The sequence below is a fragment of the Siniperca chuatsi genome, linkage group LG12 (genome assembly GCF_020085105.1).
Source record: "Siniperca chuatsi isolate FFG_IHB_CAS linkage group LG12, ASM2008510v1, whole genome shotgun sequence".
In the NCBI taxonomy this organism is placed as follows: Eukaryota; Metazoa; Chordata; class Actinopteri; order Centrarchiformes; family Sinipercidae; genus Siniperca; species Siniperca chuatsi.
This window is the reverse complement of record NC_058053.1, coordinates 24,105,666-24,122,095: the sequence shown is the minus strand read 5'-3', so window position 1 is coordinate 24,122,095 and position 16,430 is coordinate 24,105,666. Positions and strand designations below refer to the sequence as shown.

Here is a 16,430-nt window from a genome sequence, read left to right as displayed (position 1 = left end):
CTGCTTGATAAATGACACACATGTCTCTAGTTGCAAAATGTGCCTAAAACAAAGTGCAAAAGCTTAGTTAATCTGTTCCTCTGTATCCACTGGCTCAGCAGGCGTGATAAAAGCTTCACAATAGACTCACAATAGAGCCACTGTATTATCTGCCAGCACAGAGACACACAGCACAGCTGCACCCACTGCGCTGTATGGAATGGCCTTAACAGGGCTGACTCATGCAAAATACACTCTGCCTCCTCAAAAACACACATGTAAGCACACACATTCTCTTTCTTACAAACACACACACTCTTCCAAACCTCATTTGCCCAGCTGCAGCATTTTGCTCTGAGCAAACACTTATTTCACCTGGGCAGAAACATGAAAAGTATTGATCGCATAAGCATCTAGGTATGAGGACAAACATGATAAAAACACACACATGCTTGAGCAAACTTCAAAAACTGACTAAACAACTCACACACAGACACACACACACACACAAATATTCATTGATGCAAGTGGTTGTGCATGCAAACAGACACACATAGACATAGACCATGCAGCATTGATTACCCCTGCTGCATTAAAGCCAGACATTAAGCCCTGAGCTCCACAGCATCCAGAAGCGACACCTTAGCCCGGGATTTAATTTTGTGTGGCGGTGGGCGTTAGAAAAACACATGATGTAGCCAGTTGTTTTGGAGGGCAAATGGAGCAGCCATCATAAAGGCCGGTTTTATTAGCTGTTGCTTGATTTGTTCCTGCAGCCTGCAGAGTGAGCCGCTAAATCAATGCGTCCAGCTGTTCTCCGAGCTTGCCGGGGCTCTCTGGACGCGCAGCAGGTGTATGGCCCCCTCAGCCCAGTCACACACACCCGCTCACATAACAAATAATAACGGCCTCCACACACGGCCCATCCATCACTGTTATGGCCCGGCCCGGGAGACCGCCGCTCACACACTCATGCATGCTGAGGGACGGCAAGTGTGTGTGTGTGTGTAACACAGTGCACTCGCACATGCTTATACACAGTTGTGGAAACCCACATTGACAGGAATTCCTGCACATATAGCACATATTGTGTACACACATATGTTGGTGTTTCTATAATTGTGAGGGCCCTTGTTGCTTATAATGGATTCCTTAGCGTCTAACTTTTACCTCACGACTACATGCCTAACCTCAACTCTTACCCTAACCCAATACCAAACTTAACCCTTAAACCAAGTCGTAACCCTCAGCCTTTTGAAAAAGTGACTAAACAAAATGATGTGACTTTCTAGAAATGTCCTCATAGGTCTAAAACTCCTCACAAAGATAAAAGAGCTGACATGCAGTACACAGGAGTTACACACATACTTCCAAAGTATTAGACAAGACACAAACACTCCAGCTACACACACACATACACAGGGGGGCGATCTATCATAGTTATGGCTCAGCTCCACTCAGAACCCTTTTTTTTAAAAGCAACTCAGTGAAGGGCTCGAGTTGATGAAGAAAAATGTTCCATGTGTTTCTGTCACCAAATTGTCCTCTGCTGCTGCCACTTAATGTTACACAGTATGTTGAGTTTAGAGGGTCGGTTCACCCAAGTTACAAGAAATATGTTTTCTCTCTTTTTTCTTTGGTCAAAATACTTTCAATGAAAACCGTTCACAGTGTTGTCTGTGGAACCTCTAAGATAAACAGGAAAGACACATTGCTGCTGAATTTTTCAAATGTCACCTTGCACATTTACATTTACAATGCTGTGAGCACCACCAATGAAATTCCATTCGCCTTCATTGTATAGGGGTGGAGGCAGAGATCTGCAGTGGTAGGTAGGTAAGAGAGCCTCATTTGCCAGTGGCTCACGAATACAACAGCTGGATTGCGGTGAGGCCTAAAATCAATCAGTCTTCCAAAAAGCGAAGGTCCACATCTGGTGTAACTCAAAACTAGAGGGGCAGGAGGAGAGGTGATTTAGCAGGTGATGGCAGCAAACTTCACTAAAGAGTGAAACCAAGAGGAAAGGAGAGGCAGGAGGAGAGGGAAAGAATGGAAAGGAAAGGACAGGAAAAGAGAGGAAAGCTGGGAGAAGGAGAGGGTAGCAGAAGGAGAGAAGAGAAAAGGAAAGGAAAGCAGGAGACAAGATGAGAGGTGAGGTGAGGAAAGCAGAGGAAAGGAAAGGAAAGGAAAGGAGATGAGTGGAATAGAGAGGAGAGGAGAGAAAAGTAGTGGAAAGGAAAGCAAAGAAAAGAACTGAAAGATTAGGAGAGGGTAGTGCAGGAGGAAATGAGAAGAGGAGGTACAGCCGGAGACAAAGTGATCCTGTGATTTGAGTTATTGTCTTATTCATTTTCAGATATTGCTCTTTATGAAACTGTAGACACATTGAGTCTCCTTCCTGCCCAACCAGAAGCTCTCCAGGGTGAATGGCAGTCAACACTACGTCAAATCTAATGACATAATGGTAAGGGAATGTGTGTGTGTCTGTGTATACATTTATGTGTGTGTGTGTCTATACATAAATGTATGTGTGTGTGAGCTAGCTGCAGAAAAGCAACTGCTCTGGGGAAAGGGGCATATCTGCTTAACTTCTTAACAGCTGGTCCCTGCAGTTGCCCCTTTTCCACACATGAAAGGGCAACAGTCACAGTGTTTGTACATGCATGTGTGTGTGTGCGCGTGTGTGTGTGTGTAAGACATGAAAGACAAAGGCAGCAACAGGCATCACTAAGAAATATTCAGTGCCTCATAAATCGGTGCTACACTAGTGCATGAACAATTTGTGTGTGTGCTGAGAGAGAGTGTGTGGGAAAGTGTGATTTATACATGCCTGTTTCTAAGCTGCTGTAATCGATTACATTTATGGATGTTTGCTCATATGTTCATGTCATGTATGGGAAAAGCTGCATTCACTCTTCAGAACAAGTTTATGTTGTTTCATTTAGCCATTTTTTTATGCATTTGTTTTGTTCAGCATCTAATAAACTGTATTTACCCTATATACATGATTATATCACTTACATGCTGCTATTCTCATTTTAAAATATATATGAGTATCCATGATTGTATGTAGGTAAGTGTTTCTGACTCAGTGTTATTGTAAGTATAAGATACGTCTTGAATGATTGGCATGTGTTGATTTTAGGTGCTGAAGATACATTTTCATTACAAGACATGTAGTGGAGAATAAGATCATGTAGTCCCGAGAATAACTTCGGGCCTTAGGCAGGGCACACCCTGGACAGTGGCCAACCTTAAAGTTGTATGTTATGTTATTTTTCGACAAACTATATGGCTGCCAGGACCTCAAAATACAAGCTAGACAGGAAATCTTTACCAATAATCATTCAGTATATAACTGTGGAAGTGGGGACACATCTTCATCTATATTGTTTCATCCCTCATGTGTTAGGGACAAAATCAATCCCAACTTGTTTGGTGAGGTTGTCCCTTTATTTCACCTACAGTTCCCGATTGGTTGAAATATCTTGATAGGTAAATGTTTTTCATGTGTTTCTTCATCATACAAAATTAACAAAAATGTAGTGTATAACATAAAATAATGTTGAATGCAAAACAAACATTTAAGCATGAACACAATTTGTATCATATTGGAGTAATGACATAAATAAGATATACTGTAAGTGATTAACTACACAAGGTTCTTGTGCCATACGACCAGGGCTCTTGCATCAGTGTTCCCTAACAAATCAACCCTTGACCCTGGCAGAAGCACCGACTGACATGTATTCTGTCATGACAGCTACACTGGACTGGACAAAGACTGCAAGAATCAAGACTATTGGTTTTTGTAAATATGCATTCTCAAGCATCTGATGTTTTATTCCAGAAGAAAAAAATGGGATAGTGCATTGATACACATCCTGGAAGTTTACTTTCCAAGTAAAGATGCATCAAACAGGAACACAAGACCTAACAGGAAAACACAAAGATTTATTTTTCAAGTGTCATCCAGCAGCTGATGGTATAGAGGCTGGTGACTGACGGTGCACATCAAAGCATCAAATCTCACAATTATCAGCTCGTCCTTCATGGATTCAAAATTCACTCTCCTGTAATGTTCTTGATTTCTTGCAGTAATGCTGTTCAGCGCTGTGTTACATTCACACCTCTGTAAAAAGACAGGTTGATCAGAATGAAAGGAGTTCTGGTTTCAGCACAGACGAAGTCTCAAATTACCACCAAGAAAAGCTGACTGTATTGTCACTGCTGTCTTGACCTTGTTCAGTTTATGGTGTATACATAGAACATAAAAGCTCCATTTCACTGCTCAGGAAGTTGTGGTCTCAGTTACTAAGCTAAGCAACTTCATTAACTCTGGCACACCCAAAAAAACTTGAATTTGGCTCTGAGGTGTATTACTGCTGCATAGTCTACATCTCAGAATTGTGTTCATGCCAACTTTCTCTCTGCAGGGAAATCCTTGGTGAGCCTGTCAACCAGCTCTGCACTCCAGTAGATTTGGGATGTCATGCGGCCTCTCATTTCATTTTATTCTTTTATGTAACTTTTCCAAATAACTGTATTTTCCGGATTATTGTGCTATTAAAGGTGCAGCATGTTGTACCACTGAGCATTAACACATTTCATACGTGACATTTCATTTCCTTAGCATAACAATTGGGTGCTGGGTCGACTTCTATGGCTGCTCGCTTTACAGGATGATATATTATCTAGTGTGAACCAGGTCAGCGGCTATAATGGCAAAGCAGCAGCCAGCCGGCAGAGGAGGAAATGGCCGAGAAAAGTATGAAACAGACAAGCTCTCCATTTGCACAGGGCCATAGAAGGGGAGAAGAGGTGTGTGTGTATGTGAGTAGGGTAGGGCAGCATCTTTGTGTGTTTGTACACCAAACCTCTACCTGAAATTCCTTACTTTTTTGTAAATGCAAACTTTTTTGTCGTTCCTGTGTCCTGGAACGTTAGATTGTTTTCAGTTTTACTTCTACAAAGTTGTAAGCTAATTCTGACATGTTGTATTCTGCTATGTTCACCAGAGCTGTAGACTTGATCTCTCGTCAGACTTAAGCCACAGAAATAAGGATTTGAAACTTGACTTGGACTTAACTGCTCTGAGACTTGACCTGCGAGAGACTTGATCGGACTTTAGACTTGAAGCCAAAAACATTGGGTGTCAAGTCTCAAGTTTTGTAACCTTGTAACAATGACAAATAATTAAGGGCCTTGAACACAACTTGGATATTTCATTATTAGGACTATGTGTATTTAAATGACCTGGTCAAAAAAAAAAACAAACAAACAAAAAAAAACTTTGAAAGGAAAATGTTCCAGCCTTTTCCTGTTCATACAGACTTAATATGTACACATGCTGCTGCGTTATGGACCGAGAAGAATCCACCAGAGCAACACATTTTATTTGGTAACACACACACACAATTTAAACTGACTAGTTTATAAGGTAGATAAGAAAGTAACGGGCACATTCACTAAACACTGACCAGGAGTAATATGTAATGGGTGAATTGGTTGGCTAAAAGAACACATGGGTTTATCTGACAGAAATGTAAGGTGGCCCTGTCTGTTTGAGGTCTGACTTGTATCCTGTAACAGCTCAGACTACAGTTCAAAACAATAGAAGCTCTGGTCAGAGCAACAGATTAACACTCATCTTGTGTTCTCTGTGCAGCCTTGCTGATAGAACGTCACATCACTTCACTTCCTCTTTCTCAGAAGCTATCATCACCTCGCTGCTGCTAGCCGCTAGACAAAATAACCCATAAGGCCCAATCATAACAGAGAGCCATTTGGTCATGACCTGTGCAGTAAAAAAGCGACAGACGGTTGTATTTTTCCTCCATACAGAATTCCCACCTCGTTTTTCTTCTTTTTCTGTGTTTCCAACCTCTGCAACTCCTCAACACTGCTGACCCTCTGGCTGATTTGGAGGCTCTGACCATTAATCACACAGCAAGAACGGAGGTGAGCACACAGGAGAGAAGGTGACCCTCCCTCACCACCCTCGTGACCCCATCATCCCCCAAATACCAGCCCCGTACCCCAATAAATTCACAGCAGGACTTTGACAGAGTCTGTTTGTCGTCCTTCCTCTCACTTCCTGCCTGATGTCATCTCCACAGACAAGAGGTGTCATTAATAAAGGACAACAAGGGGAATGGGACTGACAGGAGATGTGTGTGTGTGTGTGAGAGAGAGAGAGAGGGAGAGAGAAAAAGAGACTGATAAAGACTCAGTGCATAAGAGTTCAAATTACATTTTATACTCCATGCAAATGTGATTACTTATTTGTTCATTTGGCTAATTGTGTAATTTTCCATCAGTGTTTGTTTTGTGATTGCTGTTTGTTCATATATATGTTTATTTTGTTTTTTTTATGTTTTACCTTTTGTCCCGTCACACATATCACCATCTGGTATAATGGTACTTTATTCCAGCTCAGATGGTAGGAACTATCAAACCGGACATACATACAGTATCTGTTCTGCTGAAGTAGGTTTGTACGTTTCTGTGGCATTATATCCTGTCAGTGTCTGCTACTGCACTTACACAAAGGCAGAAGGTGTCCTATTTTAGTGGGGACATTAAAAAACTGGGTCATAATGCAACGATTGAATTCTGACCAAAATCAAGTGAGCAATCAATATGCTGAAAAATAGATTTGAGTGGGTTAATTGGCTGCATAGGTCTGTGTAATGTAGTGAGATAATAGTACTACAGTACAGTATTGGTGTTTACTACCCATCATGTGATGTACACTCAAAGTGGCCATAATGGGAATAAGACAAAATTTTGATCAAAATCGATGATGGACACAAATGAAGAAAAGGGCCAGGTACAGTTTGCTTTTTGACAAAGCCTTTTAAAAGCCATAAAAAGTATCTGTAGTATCATGTATTGTTGTATATATTTTTGTATGTATTTTTAACGTGGCTGGTCCAGTGGGAAACCTTGACTGTGTTGGTATTTTGCTGTCTTCATTACATTCAACAGCTCAACATAATGGGCTAATGGTACTAAGTTCTACCATAGTGAGTAATATTTACAGTAATTTGACAATATTTAATTATTTTGAAAGTGAAATGTTAAAATGACAAGTCACGTATTGAGGTTTGGGTACATTTGTGTTTGTCAAGAGACAAATAGATGTTCCTTGAGGATTTGGACAGAAATACAATAAAATCTGAGTGATGTTTCAAGGTAATGTATGGGCTTTACTTCTGTTTATCTATAGTTTGGTCTAGTCTGGTTTGTTTGTTTATGTAAGTTTCATTTATTTGACTGTTATAGATTGTTTATAGTTCTCTGCACTGTTATTGAAACCCTGCCTGGTCTCTGTCATAATTCAGCAAGAACTGTCCACACTGACACTGCTTAGATTCAGTTACATTCATTATACACTGCAGGATCATCCTTTCATCACTAGTCTCTGAATATATGCTAGCAACAATAGCAGACCAATATATGCTTTGCAGCAATATAATATATAATATAAGGCTGCTGTGCCTCCCATATGTGACAATAACATGAGGCAAAAATCTGCCCTATATCCTCCTCCCACACACAGTGGATATGACTTCTAATGTATACGGCAGATTATTATTTTTTATGGTGGCACTGAGAGCTCAACGCACTGCAATTTAAGAAAACACATGCAAATAGACAAACCACAAGCAAATTAAGAAAACATCTTCACCAATTTGACAACACATGCTCAGCATTTAGAAAAAATGCTTCAAAGTGAGAAAACAACCAAATACAGAAACGTGCTGCAAATACAGAAAACAGAAACTTTTTCCATGGGACACTAAAAAGTGATGAACAAGCCCCAACACGGCTTGAACACGCTAAGTATTTTCTAGTTCATTTTCCAACACCACTTACAGATAGCCGACTTTAGTGACTTCATGAGTCACAAACCACAGCAACAACAAGCGTGTCGCAGCCGTGCTCATCACTTTCCACACTATTTTGCCAGGATTGTGGTATTTTTAGCCACAATCACAATCTCAATCAGAATCAGGTTTATTGCCAAGTAGGTTTTCACATATAGGAATTTGCCTTGGTATGTTGGTGCATAACAATAAACATAGTAAGTAGAAAATACAAAGAAAAGATAAAGCAAGTACTGCAAGTCAAGAAGCATAAATAGAAAACTGACCAAAAAATATTATCAAAAATACCTAAATATGTACAATATGACTGTTATTTAAATGAAAGAGCTGTACAGTTTTGTGCAGGCATGTGCAAAATATTGACCAGGGAATGTGCAAAAGTGTCAGTGGGGGTCATTGTTGATGAAACTGTTTTTGTGGCGCGAGGGGGAGGGGAGTGTCTGAAACAGTTTGTGTCCGGGGTGGGAGGGGTCTTTCCTGCTCGCCACAGGGTCCTGGAGGCGTACAGGTCCTGGAGGGATGGCAGATTGCAGCCAATCACTTTCTCACAAAAACACCAGTGCAAACCAAAATAATGGCTAACTGCTAAAGTATTGTATAAATGCATTGAGTAAAAAAAGAGCGCCAACAAGCAACTAAAGCCTCTGAATGTTTTTAAGAGTTGCATTATTAGCTGCAACCTCTCATCACAGGTGTCTATGAATTGTGAGAAGTTCAAACAAAGACCGATTTTCTCTTCTCATATTGTTTTAGTTGAATGAAACACAATCTGAAATAACTGGTATTGTGAGTTTCATTTGAAGAAGAAAGCCATCCAGTGTTTACCAAAAGAAAAAAGATTAGAGAAAAAGCTGAAAATGAACACAGTTATGTGTTTATCTCACAACCCCCCCATCGTGATCTCTTTGAGTCTGACCATTAAGTAACCACTCAAGTATCATTCGATTTCACACAGAGGATGTTTGGTTTAACTCCAAATTCTCTTTCCTCTATATGTTGTTTATGACTATTATTATTACTGTCAAAGAAAAGTCAGGATGAATAAGCAGCACAGCGACTGCCCGCTCCACTGGATCCCAACTAGGTCATTACTGAAGCTGCTGGGCCTCAAACCGGATAGAAGAACCTTCGCAGCATTGTATGTGTTACACAGAAATTCATCTCGTGCAGTGTTATGTTCACTTACTTCTTGAAGGCTTGGTTATAGGGGGCATGGAAATGTAAGGCCATTGTCTCTGTTTTTCAAGACAGCAAGATGCTTCAGGTTTCAGTTGTTGCCCTTAGGATATGGTCCAGACTGGAGCTCTCCTACTTAATACAACACAGTTGAAAAAAAAGTGCTTGACCTTGTTTTGGACCAATCCCAGAGGATGCACTTACCTATAAAGACCCCTGAATACAGGCCAAAGACTTCAAACAAACTGAGAAGATCTACCAGCCTTCAGCAGCAGAGTCAAGATTTTAGCAGAGATTAACAAATCCAAGGCAAAGCTGAAGAATAACGATGAAGATTATTTTACTTTTACTCTCCATGACAGTCAGAAGTAGTCAGCTGATGCTGAATGAGTGTGGAACAGAAGCAAGACGGCCACAGGTCAATGACATCGCAGTGCAGTGTGGTAGATTGAAATCAGATTGAAATCTGCCCCGTAATGTACACTGGCTACAATGAGACTCTACTTATCCTGAACCATAAGTTGGACCCGGCCTGTAGAGCAACCCTCGATGATTCTGTGACTCCACCTGTTGCTCGCTTTAACTTAACCCACTAAACATGACCCACGCCTGTGGAAGCACATTCAGGACCACCAGTGCTGCCGGGACAGGGATATTCTCTGACGGTCAACATCAGTGGTGTTGTTCGGTCCATCGATCCTACAACAGGCACAGTCACTTACAATGCTGAGCTGAAGTACTACTACTCCTGCGCCTATCCCTTAGAATATCTGATCAACAACACCCAGATCACTGTGTCTGCCTCCTCCATTGCAATCAAGGACAACAATGGGAGTTTCATCAGCACCTTAAGCATGGAGCTGTTCAGTGACGCCAAGTACACACAACCAATGGTCATTCCACAGCAGGGGATTGAATTGAGGACCAGTGTGTATGTCGAGGTCAAGGCCACCAACTTGACAGGGCAGTACCACGTTCTGCTGGACCGGTGGTATGCCTCTATCTCCCCACTGCCTTCTAACTCCAGCTTCCAGCTTTGTCCCCTGTTCAAAGCATCAGTTCACTACCATGATCGAGAATGGAGACAGCCAGAAGGCCCGCTTCCGCTTCCCGGCCTTTCGCTTCATCAAGCAGCAGAATGAGACCGTGTCCACCTACCTTCACTGCATCACCCAGCTGTGTGAAATAAGCACTTGCAGCACCTTCAGGCAGTGCAGCACCAGAAGGAAGAGGAGCACCCTGGACACATCTGCAGCAGGTATAACCAAGACTTACACCATCACCTCTTTAGAGATCGTCACCAAAGCCGATAGCACAGAGTCCAAAGAGAAGCCCCTTGTCGCCAAAGAAGAAGACAACACTGCTGTCGGGCTTGGTGTGGCTGTTGGCGTCCTTGCCTTTGCTTGCCTTATTGCCTTTAGTGTTGCAGCAGTGTTGCAGCAAAAGGCTCAGGAACTAAGGAGGCATCCATGTGCTGAAATGCAGAATACTAGCCTATGGCCAAACACTGGTTGAGGTGTATTGAATCTGCTAGCTCATTTTACTTTTCTGGTGGAGGACACTGTTGGGAGGGTTTTGTATGTCTTTTACTGTAGCCCTAACTGTGTATCAGGAGAATATCAAAAAACATTACAGAAATCCCAGTCTTTATATGTGGAATGTTAGGTGTGTGCTTTGAAAGTGGTAATTTATTGAAAAATATAATACTGAAGTGTAGGATCAATGTGTGTTGTACAATTTAAGAAAGTGACTGTAGATCAAACTATTTTCCTCGTTTGTTAACTATTATTGATTTGTCTTAATTTCTCTGCATTCATCTACTGCAATATATAATAAACTAGTAAAAATGAATATAAAAGTAAAAATAAATTGATCAAATCTAAGAGTCTGTGTTCTTCATTAATGTGGTACATGCATATAACTGTCAATACAGGAGAGATATGTCACAGAGCCTGTTTAAAAAAAAAGGGCTACCCAAATATATACAATGAAAACTGTATTAACTGTTGAATCTAAACTGTTCAAAGATTATAAATCTTTGAATCTTTCACTTTCATAAAACTGCTAATTTAATCCAAAAATGACAAAAGAGAAGCAGCTTGAGCCTCTGGTTGCATGTCCCTGCACCCATCCATCCATCCATCCATCCATCCATCCATCCATCCATCCATCCATCCATCCATCCATCCATCCATCCCTTTTATCCCATAATTGAACTAATCCTTTTCAGGGTTACAGGTGGCTGGAGCCTAGCAAGGTACATTCTTTGCAGGTCACCAGCATATTACAGGGCTAACCACATGTGGGCAGATAAACACATTCACACATTCATAATTCAGAGACGCCAGTTCATTAAACTGTGGACTGTGGGAAGAAACCACGGAACCTGGAAGAAACCCATGCAGATACAGAAAGAACATGAAATCTATATATTTAAACTATAAACTATGCATTTATTTATATGTTTATAAAATCCCATATAAGCTTCTGCTGGTATGTCAAACTCCAGAAAATATTCCCTCCTCATCCTCCTGTGTGAAAGAGTTTTACCGGCTGGCCTCAGGCCCCGTAAGGCCAGTGTATATGTCAGAGGAGGAAGTTGCCTGCCTATCTGGATACACAGGGCAGTATATCTCTGACCCCACTGGGCCACAACTGCCACGTCTCTTTGTGATGTGCTCCTGAGGTGTAGGCTGATAAATGGAAAGAAGATGCTGAGCCCCCTCATGAGGGTTGTTTGACCAGAAAAGTTTTCTTCTTTGTGCTTGTTTTAGTCTTTTTGTAGAACTACGTAGACAGGTAGTTTCCTGCTTCAGGTAATTGTCAAATGCAGAAAAGTATACTAAAACTAAAAACTGCATGCCTGCTTCCAGACATAAAATAGTTTGAGATCCATTTTTTTAAAGTCAAATTTTACATGACTATAATTACAAGCAGGGATTATTTTAAAATGTCTTCTTTGGGGAATGAGTTCAAAGTAGTGAAGACATCTGAAAGGTCACAGTTTGCTGCCAAAAAGCAATTCATTCACAAATTATGCTGTCATATCATATCCACGTAATAAGCAAACATAGATATCATGAACAGGATAATGGGAATTCTATAATTCCTTGCATTGGAAAGGTTGCTACTATTACAGCTGGTGCTCAGGTACACTACTGTGGCTTTGAAGTGCAAAACACAACAACATTATGAAAACAAATTAGTAAAAAGAAAACACAATAAAAAACACAACATTTGACAATTAAATTCCCATCATTGATCTTTCTGATACTCATTGAGCTGTCTGGTGCAAATCCCGTTCATCTTGTTCTTCAAAACAGACTTCAAGAATTATTTGCAGATACTATACAGTATAACCCAGGACTATAGTGAATAAGTCATCCCACACCTCACACTTTAAAAGAGTTGTAAGGCTAGTCACTACTGTATATGTCTACTGCAAGTAAAGAGATACAGGACAAAGCGAGGTGGAAAATATAGAGTTTCAGAAGAAACATTTGGCATTGTTGAACCTACCCACACATATGGGTTACTTTCACACACACCACATGGAGCATGTTATGCACGGGTTTTATATTAAACCCAAAACCTGATCAGATCATTAGTTGCTGTAGAGACGGGCGAATCTGGAATTGAACCGTTTCCAGAGTCATGCAGGATTTGATCTATGGCAGTTTAGCATCCAGTGAGGTTTGGCGAAGCAATGATAAGAGCTGAAGAGGAGAGCAAGAAGAAAGAGGGAGATAGAGATAGAGGCAGTAGGAAGGAGGCCCATTTTTTTATTGCTCTCCTGTGTGTAAGCATTATATATTCTATGAGATTTATTCTCTAAGGCTTTTTTGGGGGGAGTTTAGTTTCCTGAGAAGTCTATTTGTCTGCCCGACTGTCCCTGACTCCAGCTGGCATGTGCATGTATGTATGTAGCAGATTGAATTTCATTTATGCACAGATTGGAACTTTAGTCCAATCTGTGCAGGCAGAGCTGCTCTGGAGGCAGAAAATCTAATTTGAGCTAAACCTCAAAGAACTGAGATAGTCTCGTAACGCATTATAGTAATGCTTAACAGTAATGTTATTATGTTTTTCGGTAATAGGGAGGGCAAGGGGTTACAATTTCAAATGACATTACAGTTATCAATGTTAACTGTAATTATTATCAGCATTATCAATGCCACTAATGCTGTGTTACTCTGGCATTTTGGGAGGTGGGCTTGTTTTCTGTCTTGTAAGGAGTTGGACAGGAGGATAAGCATGACTTTCATGGACAGCCTGGTGTGGGACATGTTAGCTCTTAACTTGGCCTGAGATTGGGTGCGGTGGCTAACCGCCGCCAAAAGAGGAGGAATAGGCCGCTTTCGTTTGACAGGTTGCTTGTTAAACCACAATATTTCGTTTAATATTTCTAAACGTGTAGCAGAGGATGCAAAGTCTGGATGTGGCGGCTTTGGAGTTGTTGGAAGGCAAGGTGCATTATTTCATTAGTATTTATTCTCCAGTACTATACAATACATATTTTGTTAGTGATTTCTGAATTTTGTTTTAGACATGAAGGTCTATGAATGTGATTGACTGAAATTTTGAAGTATTGTTTGAAAATGTATATGCATCATTCTGAGGTTTCAGTCAACCGATATGATTAATTCTGCCTCATCAACAACAGTTGAATGTGTGTATGTATAAATGAATGTGTACAGTAGATAGTTTCCGCCACAGGAAATTTGAGAGCGAGTAAACAACATAAGATATAAAATAAAATGCTATAATAAAAGCCAGTGATGAAATCAGAAACCCCTGGCTTTCCTGACATTTCAGTACAGATACTTTATATCAGTGTTATGTATCCTGTGATGGCATATGATAGCAGCCAGCGGCCTTGAGCAGCAGGAGTATGACGATTGCGGAGCATGCTAAACATATTACATGAGTTTACGACTAAGCAGCAGGAGGCAGGCAGGCTGGAAGACAGAGGAAACAGGAGAGGGACCTGCTGTCCTTAAACAAAGGAGTGTGTGCATGTGTGAGAGACTTTGTGTATGTATGAGAATGTGTGTGAATGTGTCTGTGTGGGAAAACCCCAAACTAACCTACCTTGTCAGATGCAGTTTTTTTTAACATAACTGTTAAGCTTTCACATTTTTTACCCACATTTCAATCGCTAGTTTTTTCAGGCATTTGTTAGTTGATTTAAACATTAAGATCTGATTGTAAGAGGAAGAAGAGAAAAAATATTATTTTCTGTTCTTCTACGGTATCATCTGTTTATTTGCGCTGTATTAAGCAGAATTTCCTCTTCATGTTGCTTGAGCTCTCTGCTTTTCAATTATTAACCTTCCTCATTGGGTGCAAATTGGTAAGAGTTGGAAAAGCATATCTACAGGCGTACAGTTTCAGCGCCATAAATCTGGTCTTCCCTGCAGAGAGAGTTGAAACTGCCTCCTATAGAGCTGGCATGGGCGGACAGAGAGAGACTCATATATCATATCAACAGCACATGGACTCCTGCAGGTCAAGTTAGAGGTGGACAACCTTACAACTCCATCTCTCTATGTTCATTTGTTTCTGTCTCTCTGTTAGTTTCCACATGTACTCCCTGTCGCTCTGGCCTTTGGTCCAAGGGAGTGTACTATATTGATGCAAATGTTAAGTAGCAGTATTGTCAAATGTGTGATTAAACTGATCTGTTTTATAAATATATATTTGATCATCTTAATCAGTTGAGAAGATCAAAGTCAGTTTCATCTCTGTGTATCCAGAGCAGAGGTGGGTGTGGGATAACAGAGAGGAATGCCTTGACCACACTCACACAGTTGCACACACCCACGCCTGGAAGCTGCCCGGTACAACCACAGTCTGATCTGCTGACGTTTGAGCAGCTTCATTGGAGTTGGGGGTTAAGGGATTTGCTCAGTGGTGATAATGAGCAAGGAGCAATGTTTTCATTGTGGTGTGTATGTATGCATATTTTCAAGCAAAATCCGTTGTGTTGTGTTTTTATGTGATTTCAATGTTTGAGATTTTATCTTTTTTTATTAGCCAAGCTAGTGACGTGGCTCTATGAATGGCAATGTCGGTCTGTCTGTCTTTTGGTCAGTCAGTCCACCATTTTGGTCCAGACTGAAATATCTCAACAAATATGTGCTGGATTGCCATGAAATTTTGTACAGACATTCATGGTTATCAGAGGATGAATCCTAATAACACTGGTGATCCTCTGACTTTTCCTCTAGCGCCACCATGATGTTGGCATTTGGTTTTGAGTGGAATGTTTTAACAACCATTGGATGGATTGCCATGAAATTTGGTACAGACATTCATGTTCCCCTCAGGCTGAATTGTAATAACTTTGGTGATCACCTGACTTTTAACCTAGCGCCACCATCAGGTCAAATTTTTAATTTGTCAAATACTTACTTTTTGATTTACAACCAAATACCTGCAAAACGAATCAGCCTCAGCTATACTTTAGTGCTAATTAGCAAATAATAGCATGCTAACATGCTAAACTAAGATGGTAAACATGGTAAACATTATTGTCATTGTGAGCATGTTAGCATGCTGACATTAGCATTTAGCTCAAAGCACCTCACAGCTCAAGTAAAGCCTCACAGAGCCACTATAGCTGCAGAGTTTGAGTCTTGTATAAATATGGACTCCTGGTCACAAATAAAATAATAAATTGATTGAATTGAATGTGTTCACACATATGTATACAGTGTATGTATGTATATGTAGAACACACATACACTGCAGTAGTAGGAGGAGTATATAAAAATACTCACAAGAAAATACAGAATTTATAAATGCATCAAACCCACATGGCACTGATTGAGCCAAGCTGTCTGTTGGTCTCACTGTCTGATGCCAAGTCATCAAGCATCTCAGTTAGACTGTGGACTTCATAAACGTGACCTTCCAAACTGGAGAGAGATTTATGGTTCGGTTAACAGCTTAGATCTGGGATCATGTGTTTTGGATTTGAATCTGAAAGAGGTTTTCATTATTTTCATCATTAAAAGAAAATGGGAAACATTTCAACATTAAATGCTGCTAACCCCCAACCTTGATCATGCACCAAACAGAACGCGTTGAAGGGAATCAGGCCTGGGGTCTGAAATTTCACCCACTGGTGTTTTCCAGCAGTGGCATTGTGTGTATGTGTGTGTGTGTGTGTGTGTGTGCGCGCCAAAGGTCCCCTTTATTTCTGAACAGCTGTGTAAATGTGTTCCAAGATGTTTGAGACACTCAGCAAAATAAATGAGCTTCAGAGCAATTAGCTGCTCATCCCTCACCTGGCCTCACTCACAAACTTTCTCCAAGTACTGATTGAACAAATGTTTGAACTCACTGTTGGGCTACATTATTGCTTCAACATATTCCCTA

At 40.7% G+C, this 16,430-nt stretch overlaps 1 pseudogene; it reads left to right on the top strand.

The window, feature by feature from the left end:
• The first annotated feature begins 8,908 nt into the window (after window positions 1-8,908).
• Window positions 8,909-10,562, top strand: LOC122886048 (annotated as a pseudogene).
• Window positions 10,563-16,430: the final 5,868 nt, after the last annotated feature.